We start from the raw sequence: 18,015 nt of genomic DNA on the forward strand, positions 1-18,015 counted from the left end.
GTGCGCCCTTACCAAAAGCTCCAGACTCACAGGTCTCTCGCTTACAGCCTGCAACCAATTCTTACTAGTACAGCCCGCTCAATGCAGCATGCGTCCTCGACATTCGTCTGTTACCCACGACCTTCCATAGGGAAGGTTCAAATCTAGCGCCCACAGTCTGAAGTACAGGGAATTGAACCAAACACCTCTTTGCACTGAAATATTGCACTGTGACTAATAAACTCCCGATGAAAATACCAAGATATAAACGGCATTCAGAAGTTGGAGTTCTATTCGCTTTTCGCTATTCACTATTCGAAAAGCGAATAGAATTCTGTGGTCAGTTCTCTATTCAAATTACCGTAACCATGCTAATAAACGTATATTCAAAATTTCATAATAACTTCCCTTTTTATTTGAAAAAAATAGTTTTATGCTAAAAATTATTACATGTTGACCTACCCTAAACATAGACATAATGATCACGACCAGTAAAAGGCGTAGCCTGGCGAAAAATGCGACATTTCGTATAATACAGTTATAATGGGATTCCTTTCAAGGGGCTGGCTTACACCCTGTATCCCATTTTTGGGCCTTCATATTTGGTGAGGAAGGGGCCCCGGGACAGCCTAGTCGACCTTCAAAAGGAATTCGGTTTGCACGACCAGTAAGAGGCTAAGCTAGCCTGGCGAAAAATGCGACATTTCGTATAATACAGTTATAATGGGATTCCTTTAAAGGGGCTGGCTAACACCCTGTATCCCATATTTGGGCCTTCGTCTTTAGTGAGGATGGGGCCCCAGGACAGCCCAGTCGACCCTCTAAAGGAATCGGGTTTACACGACCACTAAGAGGCTAAGCTAGCCTGGCGAAAAATGCGACATTTCGTATAATACAATTATTATGGGATATCTTTGAAAGGGCTGTCCCATTTTTGGGCCTTCATATTTAGTAAGGATGGGGCCCCAGGACAGCCCAGTCGACCCTCAAAAGGAATTGGGTTTGCACGACCAGTACGAGGCTAAGCTAGCCTGGCGAAAAATGCGACATTTCGTATAATACAGTTATAATGGGATTCCTTTCAAGGGGCTGGCTACCACCCTGTATCCCATATTTTGGCCTTCAAATTTAGTGAGGATGGGGCCCCGGGGCAGACCAGTCCACCCTAAAAGGAATTGGGTTCACACGACCAGTAAGAGGCTTAGCTAGCCTGGCGAAAAATGCGACATTTCGTATAATACAGGTATAATGGGATTCTTTTCAAGGGGCTGGCTAACACCCTGTATCCCATTTTTCGGCCTTCATATTTGGTGAGGATGGGGACCCTGGAAAGCCCAGTCGACCCTCAAAAGGAATTGGGTTTATACGAGCAGTAAGAGGCTTATCTAGCCTGGCGAAAAATGCGACATTTCGTATAATACAGTTATTATGGAATTCCTTTCAAGGGGCTGGCTAACACCCTGTATCCCATAGGATGGGACCCCGGGACAGCCCAGTTGACCCTCAAAAGGAATTGGGTTTACACGACTAGAAGGAGGCTTAGCTAGCCTGGCGAAAAATGCGACATTTCGTATAATACAGTTATAATGGGATTCCTTTCAAGGGGCTGGTTGTATCCAATATTTGGGCCTAAATATTTGGTGAGGATGGGGCCCCGGGACAGCCCAGTCGACCCTAGAAAGGAATTGGGTTCGCACGACCAGTAAGAGGCTTAGCTAGCCTGGCGAAAAATGCGACATTTCGTATAATACAGTTATAATGGGATTCCTTTTAAGGGGCTGGCTGACACCCTGTATCCCATATTCGGGCCTTCATATTTGATGAGGAGGGGGCCCCGGGACAGCCCAGTCGACCCTCAAAAGGAGTTGGGTTTACACGACCACTAAGAGCCTTATCGAGCCTGGCGAAAAATGCGACATTTCGTATAATACAGTTATAATGGGATTCCTTTCAAGGGGCTGTATTCCATTTTTGGGCCTTTATATTTGGTGAGGATGGGGCCCCGGGAAAGACCAGTCGATTCTCAAAAGGAATTGGGTTTGCACGACCAGTAAGAGGCTTATGTAGCCTGGCGAAAAATGCGACATTTCGTATAATACAGTTATATTGGATTCCTTTCAAGGGGCTGGCTAACACCCTGTATCCCATATTTAGGCCTTCATATTTGGTGAGGATGGGACCCCTGGGACAGCCCAGTCGACCCTCAAAAGGAATTGGGTTTGCACAACCAGAAAGAGGCTAAGATAGCTTGGCGAAAAATGCGACATTTCGTATTATACAGTTATAATGGGATTCCTTTGAAGGGGCTGGCTGTATCCCACATTTGGGCCTTCATATTTGGTGAGGATGGGGCCCCGGGACAGCCCAGTCGACCCTCAAAAGGAATTGGGTTTGCACGACCAGTAAAAGGTTTAGCTAGCCTGGCGAAAAATGCGACATTTCGTATAATACAGTTATAATGGGATTCCTTTCAAGGGGTTGGCTGACACCCTGTATCCCATATTCGGGCCTTCATATTTGATGAGGATGGGGCCCCGGGACAGCCCAGTCGACTCTCTTAAGGAGTTGGGTTTACACGACCAGTAAGAGGCTGATCGAGCCTGGCGAAAAATGCGACATTTCGTATATTACAGTTATAATGGGATTCCTTTCAAGGGGCTGGCTAACACCCTGTATCCCATTTTTCGGCCTTTATATTTGGTGAGGATGGGGCCCCGGGAAAGCCCTGTCGACCCTCAAAAGGAATTGGGTTTACACGACCGGTGAATGGCTTATCTAGCCTGGCGATAAATGCGACATTTCGTATAATACAGTTATAATGGGATTCCTTACAAGGGGCTGGCTTAGACCTTGTATCCCATGTTAGGGCCTTCATATTTGATGAGGATGGGGCCCCAGGACAGCCCAGTCGACCCTCAAAAGGAGTTGGGTTTACACGACCAGTAAGAGGCTTATCGAGCCTGGCGAAAAATGCGACATTTCGTATAATACAGGTATAATGGGATTCCTTTCAAGGGGCTGGCTGACACCCTGTATCCCATTTTTGGGCCTTCATATTTGGTGAGGATGGGGCCCCGGGACAGCCCAGTCGACCCTCAAAAGGAATTGGGTTTACACGACCAGTAAGAGGCTAAGATAGCCTGGCGAAAAATGCGACATTTCGTATAATACAGTTATAATGGGATTCCTTTCAAGGGGCTGGCTTACACCCTGTATCCCTTGTTAGGGCCTTCATATTTGGTGAGGATGGGACCCCGGGACAGCCCAGTCGACCCTCAAAAGGAATTGGGTTTGCACAACCAGAAAGAGGCTAAGATAGCCTGGCGAAAAATGCGACATTTCGTATAATACAGTTATAATGGGATTCCTTTCAAGGGGCTGGCTGTATCCCACATTTGGGCCTTCATATTTGGTGAGGATGGGGCCCCGGGACAGCCAAGTCGACCCTCAAAAGGAATTGGGTTTGCACGACCAGTAAGAGGTTAAGCTAGCCTGGCGAAAAATGCGACATTTCGTATAATACAGTTATAATGGGATTCCTTTCAAGGGGCTGGCTGACACCCTGTATCCCATATTCGGGCCTTCATATTTGATGAGGATGGGGCCCCGGGACAGCCCAGTCGACTCTCTAAAGGAGTTGGGTTTACACGACCAGTAAGAGGCTGATCGAGCCTGGCGAAAAATGCGACATTTCGTATATTACAGTTATAATGGGATTCCTTTCAAGGGGCTGGCTAACACCCTGTATCCCATTTTTCGGCCTTTGTATTTGGTGAGGATGGGGCCCCGGGAAAGCCCTGTCGACCCTCAAAAGGAATTGGGTTTACACGACCGGTAAATGTCTTATCTAGCCTGGCGATAAATGCGACATTTCGTATAATACAGTTATAATGGGATTCCTTACAAGGGGCTGGCTTACACCTTGTATCCCATGTTAGGGCCTTCATATTTGATGAGGATGGGGCCCCAGGACAGCCCAGTCGACCCTCAAAAGGAGTTGGGTTTACACGACCAGTAAGAGGCTTATCGAGCCTGGCGAAAAATGCGACATTTCGTATAATACAGGTATAATGGGATTCCTTTCAAGGGGCTGGCTGACACCCTGTATCCCATTTTTGGGCCTTCATATTTGGTGAGGATGGGGCCCCGGGACAGCCCAGTCGACCCTCAAAAGGAATTGGGTTTACACGACCAGTAAGAGGCTAAGATAGCCTGGCGAAAAATGCGACATTTCGTATAATACAGTTATAATGGGATTCCTTTCAAGGGGCTGGCTTACACCCTGTATCCCTTGTTAGGGCCTTCATATTTGGTGAGGATGGGACCCCGGGACAGCCCAGTCCAACCTCAAAAGAAATTGGGTTTGCACGACCACTGAGAGGCAAAGATAGCCTTGCGAAAAATGCGACATTTCGTATAATACAGTTATAATGGGATTCCTTTGAAGGGGCTGGCTGTATCCCATATTTGGGCCTTCATATTTGGTGAGGATGGGGCTTCAGGACAGCCAAGTCGACCCTCAAAAGAAATTGGGTTTGCACCACCAGTAAGAGGCTAAGCTAGCCTGGCGAAAAATGCGACATTTCGTATAATACAGTTATAATGGGATTCCTTTCAAGGGGCTGACTGACACCCTGTATCCAATATTTGGGCCTTCATATTTGGTGAGGATTGGACCCCGAGACAGCCCAGTTGACCCTAAAAAGAAATTGGGTTTACACGACCAGAAGGAGGCTTAGCTAGCCTGGCAAAAAATGCGACATTTCGTATAATACAGTTATAATGGGATTCCTTTCAAGGGGCTGGCTGTATCCCATATTTTGGCCTTCATATTTGGTGAGGATGGGGCCCCGGGACAGCCCAGTCGACCCTCAAAAGGAATTGGGTTTACACGACCAGTGAGAGGCTTAGCTAGCCTGGCGAAAAATGCGACATTTCGTATAATACAGTTATAATGGGATTCCTCTCAAGGGGCTGGCTGACACCCTGTATCCCATATTCGGGCCTTCATATTTGATGAGGATGGGGCCCCAGGACATCCCAGTCGACCCTAAAAAGGAGTTGGGTTTACACGACCAGTAAGAGGCAAAGATAGCCTGGCGAAAAATGCGACATTTCGTATAATACAGGTATAATGGGATTCCTTTCAAGGGGCTTGCTGACACCCTGTATACCATTTTTGGGCCTTGATATTTGGTGAGGATGGGACCCCCAGACAGCCAAGTCCAACCTCAAAAGAAATTGGGTTTGCACCACCAGTAAGAGGCAAAAATAGCCTGGCGGAAAATGCGACATTTCGTATAATACAGTTATAATAGGATTCCTTTCAAGGGGCTGGCTGACACCCTGTATCCCATATTCGGGCCTTCATATTTGATGAGGATGGGGCCCCGGGACAGCCCAGTCGACCCTCAAAAGGAGTTGGGTTCACACGAGCAGTAAGAGGCTAATATAGCCTGGCGAAAAATGCGACATTTCGTATAATACAGATAAAATGAGATTCCTTTCAAGGGGCTGGCTAACACCCTGTATCCCACTTTTCGGCCTTCATATTTAGTGAGGATGGGGCTCCGGGAAAGCCCTGTCGACCCTCAAAAGGAGTTGGGTTTTTCACGACCGTTTAGAGGCTTATCTAGCCTGGCGAAAAATGCGACATTTCGTATAATACAGTTATAATTGAGATTCCTTTCAAGGGGCTGGCTGACACCCTGTATCCCATATTTGGGCCTTCATATTTGGTGAGGATGGGACCCCGGGACAGCCCAGTCGACCCTCAAAAGAAATTGGGTTTGCACGACCAGTAAGAGGCTAAGCTAGCCTGGCGAAAAATGCGACATTTCGTATAATACAGGTATAATGGGATTCCTTTCAAGGGGCTGGCTGACACCCTGTATCCCATTTTTGGGCCTTTATATTTGTTGAGGATGGGGCTCCGGGACAGCCCAGTCGACCATCAAAAGGAATTGGGTTTGCACGACCAGTAAGAGGCTAAGATAGCCTGGCGAAAAATGCGACATTTCGTATAATACAGTTATAATGGGATTCCTTTCAAGGGGCTGGCTTACACCCTGTATCCCTTGTTAGGGCCTTCATATTTGGTGAGGATGGGACCCCCGGACAGCCAAGTCCAACCTCAAAAGAAATTGGGTTTGCACGACCAGTAAGAGGCAAAGATAGCCTTGCGAAAAATGCGACATTTCGTATAATACAGTTATAATGGGATTCCTTTCAAGGGGCTGGCTGACACCCTGTATCCCATATTTGGGCCTTCATATTTGGTGAGGATTGGACCCCGAGACAGCCCAGTTGACCCTCAAAAGGAATTGGGTTTACACGACCAGAAAGAGGCTAAGATAGCCTTGCAAAAAATGCGACATTTCGTATAATACAGTTATAATAGGATTCCTTTCAAGGGGCTGGCTGTATCCCATATTTTGGCCTTCATATTTGGTGAGGATGGGGCCCCGGGAGAGCCCAGTCGACCCTCAAAAGGAATTGGGTTTACACGACCAGTAAGAGGCTTAGCTAGCCTGGCGATAAATGCGACATTTCGTATAATACAGTTATAATGGGATTCCTCTCAAGGGGCTGGCTGACACCCTGTATCCCATATTCGGGCCTTCATATTTGATGAGGATGGGGCCCCAGGACAGCCCAGTCGACCCTAAAAAGGAGTTGGGTTTACACGACCAGTAAGAGGCTTATCGAGCCTGGCGAAAAATGCGACATTTCGTATAATACAGGTATAATGGGATTCCTTTCAAGGGGCTGGCTGACACCCTGTATCCCATTTTTGGGCCTTCATATTTGGTGAGGATGGGGCTCCGGGACAGCCCAATCGACCTTCAAAAGGAATTGGGTTTACACGACCGGTAAATGGCTTATCTAGCCTGGCGATAAATGCGACATTTCGTATAATACAGTTATAATGGGATTCCTTACAAGGGGCTGGCTTACACCTTGTATCCCATGTTAGGGCCTTCATATTTGATGAGGATGGGGCCCCAGGACAGCCCAGTCGACCCTCAAAAGGAGTTGGGTTTACACGACCAGTAAGAGGCTTATCGAGCCTGGCGAAAAATGCGACATTTCGTATAATACAGGTATAATGGGATTCCTTTCAAGGGGCTGGCTGACACCCTGTATCCCATTTTTGGGCCTTCATATTTGGTGAGGATGGGGCCCCGGGACAGCCCAGTCGACCCTCAAAAGGAATTGGGTTTACACGACCAGTAAGAGGCTAAGATAGCCTGGCGAAAAATGCGACATTTCGTATAATACAGTTATAATGGGATTCCTTTCAAGGGGCTGGCTTACACCCTGTATCCCTTGTTAGGGCCTTCATATTTGGTGAGGATGGGACCCCGGGACAGCCCAGTCGACCCTCAAAAGGAATTGGGTTTGCACAACCAGAAAGAGGCTAAGATAGCCTGACGAAAAATGCGACATTTCGTATAATACAGTTATAATGGGATTCCTTTGAAGGGGCTGGCTGTATCCCACATTTGGGCCTTCATATTTGGTGAGGATGGGGCCCCGGGACAGCCAAGTCGACCCTCAAAAGGAATTGGGTTTGCACGACCAGTAAGAGGTTTAGCTAGCCTGGCGAAAAATGCGACATTTCGTATAATACAGTTATAATGGGATTCCTTTCAAGGGGCTGGCTGACACCCTGTATCCCATATTTGGGCCTTCATATTTGGTGAGGATTGGACCCCGAGACAGCCCAGTTGACCCTCAAAAGGATTTGGGTTTACACGACCAGAAGGAGGCTTAGCTAGCCTTGCAAAAAATGCGACATTTCGTATAATACAGTTATAATGGGATTCCTTTCAAGGGGCTGGCTGTATCCCATATTTTGGCCTTCATATTTGGTGAGGATGGGGCCCCGGGAGAGCCCAGGCGACCCTCAAAAGGAATTGGGTTTACACGACCAGTAAGAGGCTTAGCTAGCCTGGCGATAAATGCGACATTTCGTATAATACAGTTATAATGGGATTCCTCTCAAGGGGCTGGCTGACACCCTGTATCCCATATTCGGGCCTTCATATTTGATGAGGATGGGGCCCCAGGACAGCCCAGTCGACCCTAAAAAGGAGTTAGGTTTACACGACCAGTAAGAGGCTTATCGAGCCTGGCGAAAAATGCGACATTTCGTATAATACAGGTATAATGGGATTCCTTTCAAGGGGCTGGCTGACACCCTGTATCCCATTTTTGGGCCTTCATATTTGGTGAGGATGGGGCTCCGGGACAGCCCAATCGACCTTCAAAAGGAATTGGGTTTACACGACCGGTAAATGGCTTATCTAGCCTGGCGATAAATGCGACATTTCGTATAATACAGTTATAATGGGATTCCTTACAAGGGGCTGGCTTACACCTTGTATCCCATGTTAGGGCCTTCATATTTGATGAGGATGGGGCCCCAGGACAGCCCAGTCGACCCTCAAAAGGAGTTGGGTTTACACGACCAGTAAGAGGCTTATCGAGCCTGGCGAAAAATGCGACATTTCGTATAATACAGGTATAATGGGATTCCTTTCAAGGGGCTGGCTGACACCCTGTATCCCATTTTTGGGCCTTCATATTTGGTGAGGATGGGGCCCCGGGACAGCCCAGTCGACCCTCAAAAGGAATTGGGTTTACACGACCAGTAAGAGGCTAAGATAGCCTGGCGATAAATGCGACATTTCGTATAATACAGTTATAATGGGATTCCTTTGAAGGGGCTGGCTGTATCCCACATTTGGGCCTTCATATTTGGTGAGGATGGGGCCCTGGGACAGCCAAGGCGACCCTCAAAAGGAATTGGGTTTGCACGACCAGTAAGAGGTTTAGCTAGCCTGGCGAAAAATGCGACATTTCGTATAATACAGGTATAATGGGATTCCTTTCAAGGGGCTGGCTGACACCCTGTATCCCATTTTTGGGCCTTCATATTTGGTGAGGATGGGGCCCCGGGACAGCCCAGTCGACCCTCAAAAGGAATTGGGTTTACACGACCAGTAAGAGGCTAAGATAGCCTGGCGATAAATGCGACATTTCGTATAATACAGTTATAATGGGATTCCTTTCAAGGGGCTGGCTGTATCCCACATTTGGGCCTTCATATTTGGTGAGGATGGGGCCCTGGGACAGCCAAGGCGACCCTCAAAAGGAATTGGGTTTGCACGACCAGTAAGAGGTTTAGCTAGCCTGGCGAAAAATGCGACATTTCGTATAATACAGTTATAATGGGATTCCTTTCAAGGGGCTGGCTGACACCCTGTATCCCATATTCGGGCCTTCATATTTGATGAGGATGGGGCCCCGGGACAGCCCAGTCGACTCTCTAAAGGAGTTGGGTTTACACGACCAGTAAGAGGCTGATCGAGCCTGGCGAAAAATGCGACATTTCGTATATTACAGTTATAATGGGATTCCTTTCAAGGGGCTGGCTAACACCCTGTATCCCATTTTTCGGCCTTTATATTTGGTGAGGATGGGGCCCCGGGAAAGCCCTGTCGACCCTCAAAAGGAATTGGGTTTACACGACCGGTAACTGGCTTATCTAGCCTGGCGATAAATGCGACATTTCGTATAATACAGTTATAAGGGGATTCCTTACAAGGGGCTGGCTTACACCTTGTATCCCATGTTAGGGCCTTCATATTTGATGAGGATGGGGCCCCAGGACAGCCCAGTCGACCCTCAAAAGGAGTTGGGTTTACACGACCAGTAAGAGGCTTATCGAGCCTGGCGAAAAATGCGACATTTCGTATAATACAGGTATAATGGGATTCCTTTCAAGGGGCTGGCTGACACCCTGTATCCCATTTTTGGGCCTTCATATTTGGTGAGGATGGGGCCCCGGGACAGCCCAGTCGACCCTCAAAAGGAATTGGGTTTACACGACCAGTAAGAGGCTAAGATAGCCTGGCGAAAAATGCGACATTTCGTATAATACAGTTATAATGGGATTCCTTTCAAGGGGCTGGCTTACACCCTGTATCCCTTGTTAGGGCCTTCATATTTGGTGAGGATGGGACCCCGGGACAGCCCAGTCGACCCTCAAAAGGAATTGGGTTTGCACAACCAGAAAGAGGCTAAGATAGCCTGACGAAAAATGCGACATTTCGTATAATACAGTTATAATGGGATTCCTTTGAAGGGGCTGGCTGTATCCCACATTTGGGCCTTCATATTTGGTGAGGATGGGGCCCCGGGACAGCCAAGTCGACCCTCAAAAGGAATTGGGTTTGCACGACCAGTAAGAGGTTTAGCTAGCCTGGCGAAAAATGCGACATTTCGTATAATACAGTTATAATGGGATTCCTTTCAAGGGGCTGGCTGACACCCTGTATCCCATATTCGGGCCTTCATATTTGATGAAGATGGGGCCCCGGGACAGCCCAGTCGACTCTCTAAAGGAGTTGGGTTTACACGACCAGTAAGAGGCTGATCGAACCTGGCGAAAAATGCGACATTTCGTATATTACAGTTATAATGGGATTCCTTTCAAGGGGCTGGCTAACACCCTGTATCCCATTTTTCGGCCTTTATATTTGGTGAGGATGGGGCCCCGGGACAGCCAAGTCGACCCTCAAAAGGAATTGGGTTTACACGACCGGTAAATGGCTTATCTAGCCTGGCGATAAATGCGACATTTCGTATAATACAGTTATAATGGGATTCCTTACAAGGGGCTGGCTTACACCTTGTATCCCATGTTAGGGCCTTCATATTTGATGAGGATGGGGCCCCAGGACAGCCCAGTCGACCCTCAAAAGGAGTTGGGTTTACACGACCAGTAAGAGGCTTATCGAGCCTGGCGAAAAATGCGACATTTCGTATAATACAGGTATAATGGGATTCCTTTCAAGGGGCTGGCTGACACCCTGTATCCCATTTTTGGGCCTTCATATCTGGTGAGGATGGGGCCCCGGGACAGCCCAGTCGACCCTCAAAAGGAATTGGGTTTACACGACCAGTAAGAGGCTAAGATAGCCTGGCGAAAAATGCGACATTTCGTATAATACAGTTATAATGGGATTCCTTTCAAGGGGCTGGCTTACACCCTGTATCCCTTGTTAGGGCCTTCATATTTGGTGAGGATGGGACCCCGGGACAGCCAAGTCCAATCTCAAAAGAAATTGGGTTTGCACGACCAGTGAGAGGCAAAGATAGCCTTGCCAAAAATGCGACATTTCGTATAATACAGTTATAATGGGATTCCTTTGAAGGGGCTGGCTGTATCCCATATTTGGGCCTTCATATTTGGTGAGGATGGGGCCCCAGGACAGCCAAGTCGACCCTCAAAAGAAATTGGGTTTGCACGACCAGTAAGAGGCTAAGCTAGCCTGGCGAAAAATGCGACATTTCGTATAATACAGTTATAATGGGATTCCTTTCAAGGGGCTGGCTGTATCCCATATTTTGGCCTTCATATTTGGTGAGGATGGGGCCCTGGGAGAGCCCAGTCGACCCTCAAAAGGAATTGGGTTTACACGACCAGTAAGAGGCTTAGCTAGCCTGGCGATAAATGCGACATTTCGTATAATACAGTTATAATGGGATTCCTCTCAAGGGGCTGGCTGACACCCTGTATCCCATATTCGGGCCTTCATATTTGATGAGGATGGGGCTCCAGGACAGCCCAGTCGACCCTAAAAAGGAGTTGGGTTTACACGACCAGTAAGAGGCTTATCGAGCCTGGCGAAAAATGCGACATTTCGTATAATACAGGTATAATGGGATTCCTTTCAAGGGGCTGGCTGACACCCTGTATCCCATTTTTGGGCCTTCATATTTGGTGAGGATGGGGCTCCGGGACAGCCCAATCGACCTTCAAAAGGAATTGGGTTTGCACGACCAGAAAGAGGCTAAGATAGCCTGGCGAAAAATGCGACATTTCGTATAATACAGTTATAATGGGATTCCTTTGAAGGGGCTGGCTGTATCCCACATTTGGGCCTTCATATTTGGTGAGGATGGGGCCCTGGGACAGCCAAGGCGACCCTCAAAAGGAATTGGGTTTGCACGACCAGTAAGAGGTTTAGCTAGCCTGGCGAAAAATGCGACATTTCGTATAATACAGTTATAATGGGATTCCTTTCAAGGGGCTGGCTTACACCCTGTATCCCTTGTTAGGGCCTTCATATTTGGTGAGGATGGGACCCCGGGACAGCCCAGTCGACCCTCAAAAGGAATTGGGTTTGCACAACCAGAAAGAGGCTAAGATAGCCTGACGAAAAATGCGACATTTCGTATAATACAGTTATAATGGGATTCCTTTGAAGGGGCTGGCTGTATCCCACATTTGGGCCTTCATATTTGGTGAGGATGGGGCCCCGGGACAGCCAAGTCGACCCTCAAAAGGAATTGGGTTTGCACGACCAGTAAGAGGCTTATCGAGCCTGGCGAAAAATGCGACATTTCGTATAATACAGTTATAATGGGATTCCTTTCAAGGGGCTGGCTGACACCCTGTATCCCATATTCGGGCCTTCATATTTGATGAGGATGGGGCCCCGGGACAGCCCAGTCGACTCTCTAAAGGAGTTGGGTTTACACGACCAGTAAGAGGCTGATCGAACCTGGCGAAAAATGCGACATTTCGTATATTACAGTTATAATGGGATTCCTTTCAAGGGGCTGGCTAACACCCTGTATCCCATTTTTCGGCCTTTATATTTGGTGAGGATGGGGCCCCGGGACAGCCCAGTCGACCCTCAAAAGGAATTGGGTTTACACGACCGGTAAATGGCTTATCTAGCCTGGCGATAAATGCGACATTTCGTATAATACAGTTATAATGGGATTCCTTACAAGGGGCTGGCTTACACCTTGTATCCCATGTTAGGGCCTTCATTTTTGATGAGGATGGGACCCCAGGACAGCCCAGTCGACCCTCAAAAGGAGTTGGGTTTACACGACCAGTAAGAGGCTTATCGAGCCTGGCGAAAAATGCGACATTTCGTATAATACAGGTATAATGGGATTCCTTTCAAGGGGCTGGCTGACACCCTGTATCCCATTTTTGGGCCTTCATATTTGGTGAGGATGGGGCCCCGGGACAGCCCAGTCGACCCTCAAAAGGAATTGGGTTTACACGACCAGTAAGAGGCTAAGATAGCCTGGCGAAAAATGCGACATTTCGTATAATACAGTTATAATGGGATTCCTTTCAAGGGGCTGGCTTACACCCTGTATCCCTTGTTAGGGCCTTCATATTTGGTGAGGATGGGACCCCGGGACAGCCAAGTCCAATCTCAAAAGAAATTGGGTTTGCACGACCAGTGAGAGGCAAAGATAGCCTTGCCAAAAATGCGACATTTCGTATAATACAGTTATAATGGGATTCCTTTGAAGGGGCTGGCTGTATCCCATATTTGGGCCTTCATATTTGGTGAGGATGGTGCCCCAGGACAGCCAAGTCGACCCTCAAAAGAAATTGGGTTTGCACGACCAGTAAGAGGCTAAGCTAGCCTGGCGAAAAATGCGACATTTCGTATAATACAGTTATAATGGGATTCCTTTCAAGGGGCTGGCTTACACCCTGTATCCCTTGTTAGGGCCTTCATATTTGGTGAGGATGGGACCCCCGGACAGCCAAGTCCAACCTCAAAAGAAATTGGGTTTGCACGACCAGTAAGAGGCTTAGCTAGCCTGGCGGAAAATGCGACATTTCGTATAATACAGTTATAATGGGATTCCTTTCAAGGGGCTGGCTGACACCCTGTATCCCATATTTGGGCCTTCATATTTGGTGAGGATTGGACCCCGAGACAGCCCAGTTGACCCTCAAAAGGAATTGGGTTTACACGACCAGAAGGAGGCTTAGCTAGCCTTGCAAAAAATGCGACATTTCGTATAATACAGTTATAATGGGATTCCTTTCAAGGGGCTGGCTGTATCCCATATTTTGGCCTTCATATTTGGTGAGGATGGGGCCCTGGGAGAGCCCAGTCGACCCTCAAAAGGAATTGGGTTTACACGACCAGTAAGAGGCTTAGCTAGCCTGGCGAAAAATGCGACATTTCGTATAATACAGTTATAATGGGATTCCTCTCAAGGGGCTGGCTGACACCCTGTATCCCATATTCGGGCCTTCATATTTGATGAGGATGGGGCCCCAGGACAGCCCAGTCGACCCTAAAAAGGAGTTGGGTTTACACGACCAGTAAGAGGCTTATCGAGCCTGGCGAAAAATGCGACATTTCGTATAATACAGGTATAATGGGATTCCTTTCAAGGGGCTGGCTGACACCCTGTATCCCATTTTTGGGCCTTCATATTTGGTGAGGATGGGGCTCCGGGACAGCCCAATCGACCTTCAAAAGGAATTGGGTTTGCACGACCAGAAAGAGGCTAAGATAGCCTGGCGAAATATGCGACATTTCGTATAATACAGTTATAATGGGATTCCTTTGAAGGGGCTGGCTGTATCCCACATTTGGGCCTTCATATTTGGTGAGGATGGGGCCCTGGGACAGCCAAGGCGACCCTCAAAAGGAATTGGGTTTGCACGACCAGTATGAGGTTTAGCTAGCCTGGCGAAAAATGCGACATTTCGTATAATACAGTTATAATGGGATTCCTTTCAAGGGGCTGGCTGACACCCTGTATCCCATATTCGGGCCTTCATATTTGATGAGGATGGGGCCCCGGGACAGCCCAGTCGACTCTCTAAAGGAGTTGGGTTTACACGACCAGTAAGAGGCTGATCGAGCCTGGCGAAAAATGCGACATTTCGTATATTACAGTTATAATGGGATTCCTTTCAAGGGGCTGGCTAACACCCTGTATCCCATTTTTCGGCCTTTATATTTGGTGAGGATGGGGCCCCGGGAAAGCCCTGTCGACCCTCAAAAGGAATTGGGTTTACACGACCGGTAAATGGCTTATCTAGCCTGGCGATAAATGCGACATTTCGTATAATACAGTTATAATGGGATTCCTTACAAGGGGCTGGCTGACACCTTGTATCACATGTTAGGGCCTTCATATTTGATGAGGATGGGGCCCCAGGACAGCCCAGTCGACCCTCAAAAGGAGTTGGGTTTACACGACCAGTAAGAGGCTTATCGAGCCTGGCGAAAAATGCGACATTTCGTATAATACAGGTATAATGGGATTCCTTTCAAGGGGCTGGCTGACACCCTGTATCCCATATTTGGGCCTTCATATTTGGTGAGGATGGGGCCCCGGGACAGCCCAGTCGACCCTCAAAAGGAATTGGGTTTACACGACCAGTAAGAGGCTAAGATAGCCTGGCGAAAAATGCGACATTTCGTATAATACAGTTATAATGGGATTCCTTTCAAGGGGCTGGCTTACACCCTGTATCCCTTGTTAGGGCCTTCATATTTGGTGAGGATGGGACCCCGGGACAGCCCAGTCGACCCTCAAAAGGAATTGGGTTTGCACAACCAGAAAGAGGCTAAGATAGCCTGACGAAAAATGCGACATTTCGTATAATACAGTTATAATGGGATTCCTTTCAAGGGGCTGGCTGACACCCTGTATCCCATATTTGGGCCTTCATATTTGGTGAGGATTGGACCCCGAGACAGCCCAGTTGACCCTCAAAAGGAATTGGGTTTACACGACCAGAAGGAGGCTTAGCTAGCCTTGCAAAAAATGCGACATTTCGTATAATACAGTTATAATGGGATTCCTTTCAAGGGGCTGGCTGTATCCCATATTTTGGCCTTCATATTTGGTGAGGATGGGGCCCTGGGAGAGCCCAGTCGACCCTCAAAAGGAATTGGGTTTACACGACCAGTAAGAGGCTTAGCTAGCCTGGCGATAAATGCGACATTTCGTATAATACAGTTATAATGGGATTCCTCTCAAGGGGCTGGCTGACACCCTGTATCCCATATTCGGGCCTTCATATTTGATGAGGATGGGGCCCCAGGACAGCCCAGTCGACCCTAAAAAGGAGTTGGGTTTACACGACCAGTAAGAGGCTTATCGAGCCTGGCGAAAAATGCGACATTTCGTATAATACAGGTATAATGGGATTCCTTTCAAGGGGCTGGCTGACACCCTGTATCCCATTTTTGGGCCTTCATATTTGGTGAGGATGGGGCTCCGGGACAGCCCAATCGACCTTCAAAAGGAATTGGGTTTGCACGACCAGAAAGAGGCTAAGATAGCCTGGCGAAATATGCGACATTTCGTATAATACAGTTATAATGGGATTCCTTTCAAGGGGCTGGCTGTATCCCACATTTGGGCCTTCATATTTGGTGAGGATGGGGCCCTGGGACAGCCAAGGCGACCCTCAAAAGGAATTGGGTTTGCACGACCAGTAAGAGGTTTAGCTAGCCTGGCGAAAAATGCGACATTTCGTATAATACAGTTATAATGGGATTCCTTTCAAGGGGCTGGCTGACACCCTGTATCCCATATTCGGGCCTTCATATTTGATGAGGATGGGGCCCCGGGACAGCCCAGTCGACTCTCTAAAGGAGTTGGGTTTACACGACCAGTAAGAGGCTGATCGAGCCTGGCGAAAAATGCGACATTTCGTATATTACAGTTATAATGGGATTCCTTTCAAGGGGCTGGCTAACACCCTGTATCCCATTTTTCGGCCTTTATATTTGGTGAGGATGGGGCCCCGGGAGAGCCCAGTCGACCCTCAAAAGGAATTGGGTTTACACGACCGGTAAATGGCTTATCTAGCCTGGCGATAAATGCGACATTTCGTATAATACAGTTATAATGGGATTCCTTACAAGGGGCTGGCTGACACCTTGTATCACATGTTAGGGCCTTCATATTTGATGAGGATGGGGCCCCAGGACAGCCCAGTCGACCCTCAAAAGGAGTTGGGTTTACACGACCAGTAAGAGGCTTATCGAGCCTGGCGAAAAATGCGACATTTCGTATAATACAGGTATAATGGGATTCCTTTCAAGGGGCTGGCTGACACCCTGTATCCCATATTTGGGCCTTCATATTTGGTGAGGATGGGGCCCCGGGTCAGCCCAGTCGACCCTCAAAAGGAATTGGGTTTACACGACCAGTAAGAGGCTAAGATAGCCTGGCGAAAAATGCGACATTTCGTATAATACAGTTATAATGGGATTCCTTTCAAGGGGCTGGCTTACACCCTGTATCCCTTGTTAGGGCCTTCATATTTGGTGAGGATGGGACCCCGGGACAGCCCAGTCGACCCTCAAAAGGAATTGGGTTTGCACAACCAGAAAGAGGCTAAGATAGCCTGACGAAAAATGCCACATTTCGTATAATACAGTTATAATGGGATTCCTTTGAAGGGGCTGGCTGTATCCCACATTTGGGCCTTCATATTTGGTGAGGATGGGGCCCCGGGACAGCCAAGTCGACCCTCAAAAGGAATTGGGTTTGCACGACCAGTAAGAGGTTTAGCTAGCCTGGCGAAAAATGCGACATTTCGTATAATACAGTTATAATGGGATTCCTTTCAAGGGGCTGGCTGACACCCTGTATCCCATATTCGGGCCTTCATATTTGATGAGGATGGGGCCCCGGGACAGCCCAGTCGACTCTCTAAAGGAGTTGGGTTTACACGACCAGTAAGAGGCTGATCGAACCTGGCGAAAAATGCGACATTTCGTATAATACAGGTATAATGGGATTCCTTTCAAGGGGCTGGCTGACACCCTGTATCCCATTTTTGGGCCTTCATATTTGGTGAGGATGGGGCCCCGGGACAGCCCAGTCGACCCTCAAAAGGAATTGGGTTTACACGACCAGTAAGAGGCTAAGATAGCCTGGCGAAAAATGCGACATTTCGTATAATACAGTTATAATGGGATTCCTTTCAAGGGGCTGGCTTACACCCTGTATCCCTTGTTAGGGCCTTCATATTTGGTGAGGATGGGACCCCGGGACAGCCAAGTCCAATCTCAAAAGAAATTGGGTTTGCACGACCAGTGAGAGGCAAAGATAGCCTTGCGAAAAATGCGACATTTCGTATAATACAGTTATAATGGGATTCCTTTGAAGGGGCTGGCTGTATCCCATATTTGGGCCTTCATATTTGGTGAGGATGGGGCC

This window comes from Magallana gigas, chromosome 10 (genome assembly GCF_963853765.1).
Source record: "Magallana gigas chromosome 10, xbMagGiga1.1, whole genome shotgun sequence".
Taxonomy (NCBI): Eukaryota; Metazoa; Mollusca; class Bivalvia; order Ostreida; family Ostreidae; genus Magallana; species Magallana gigas.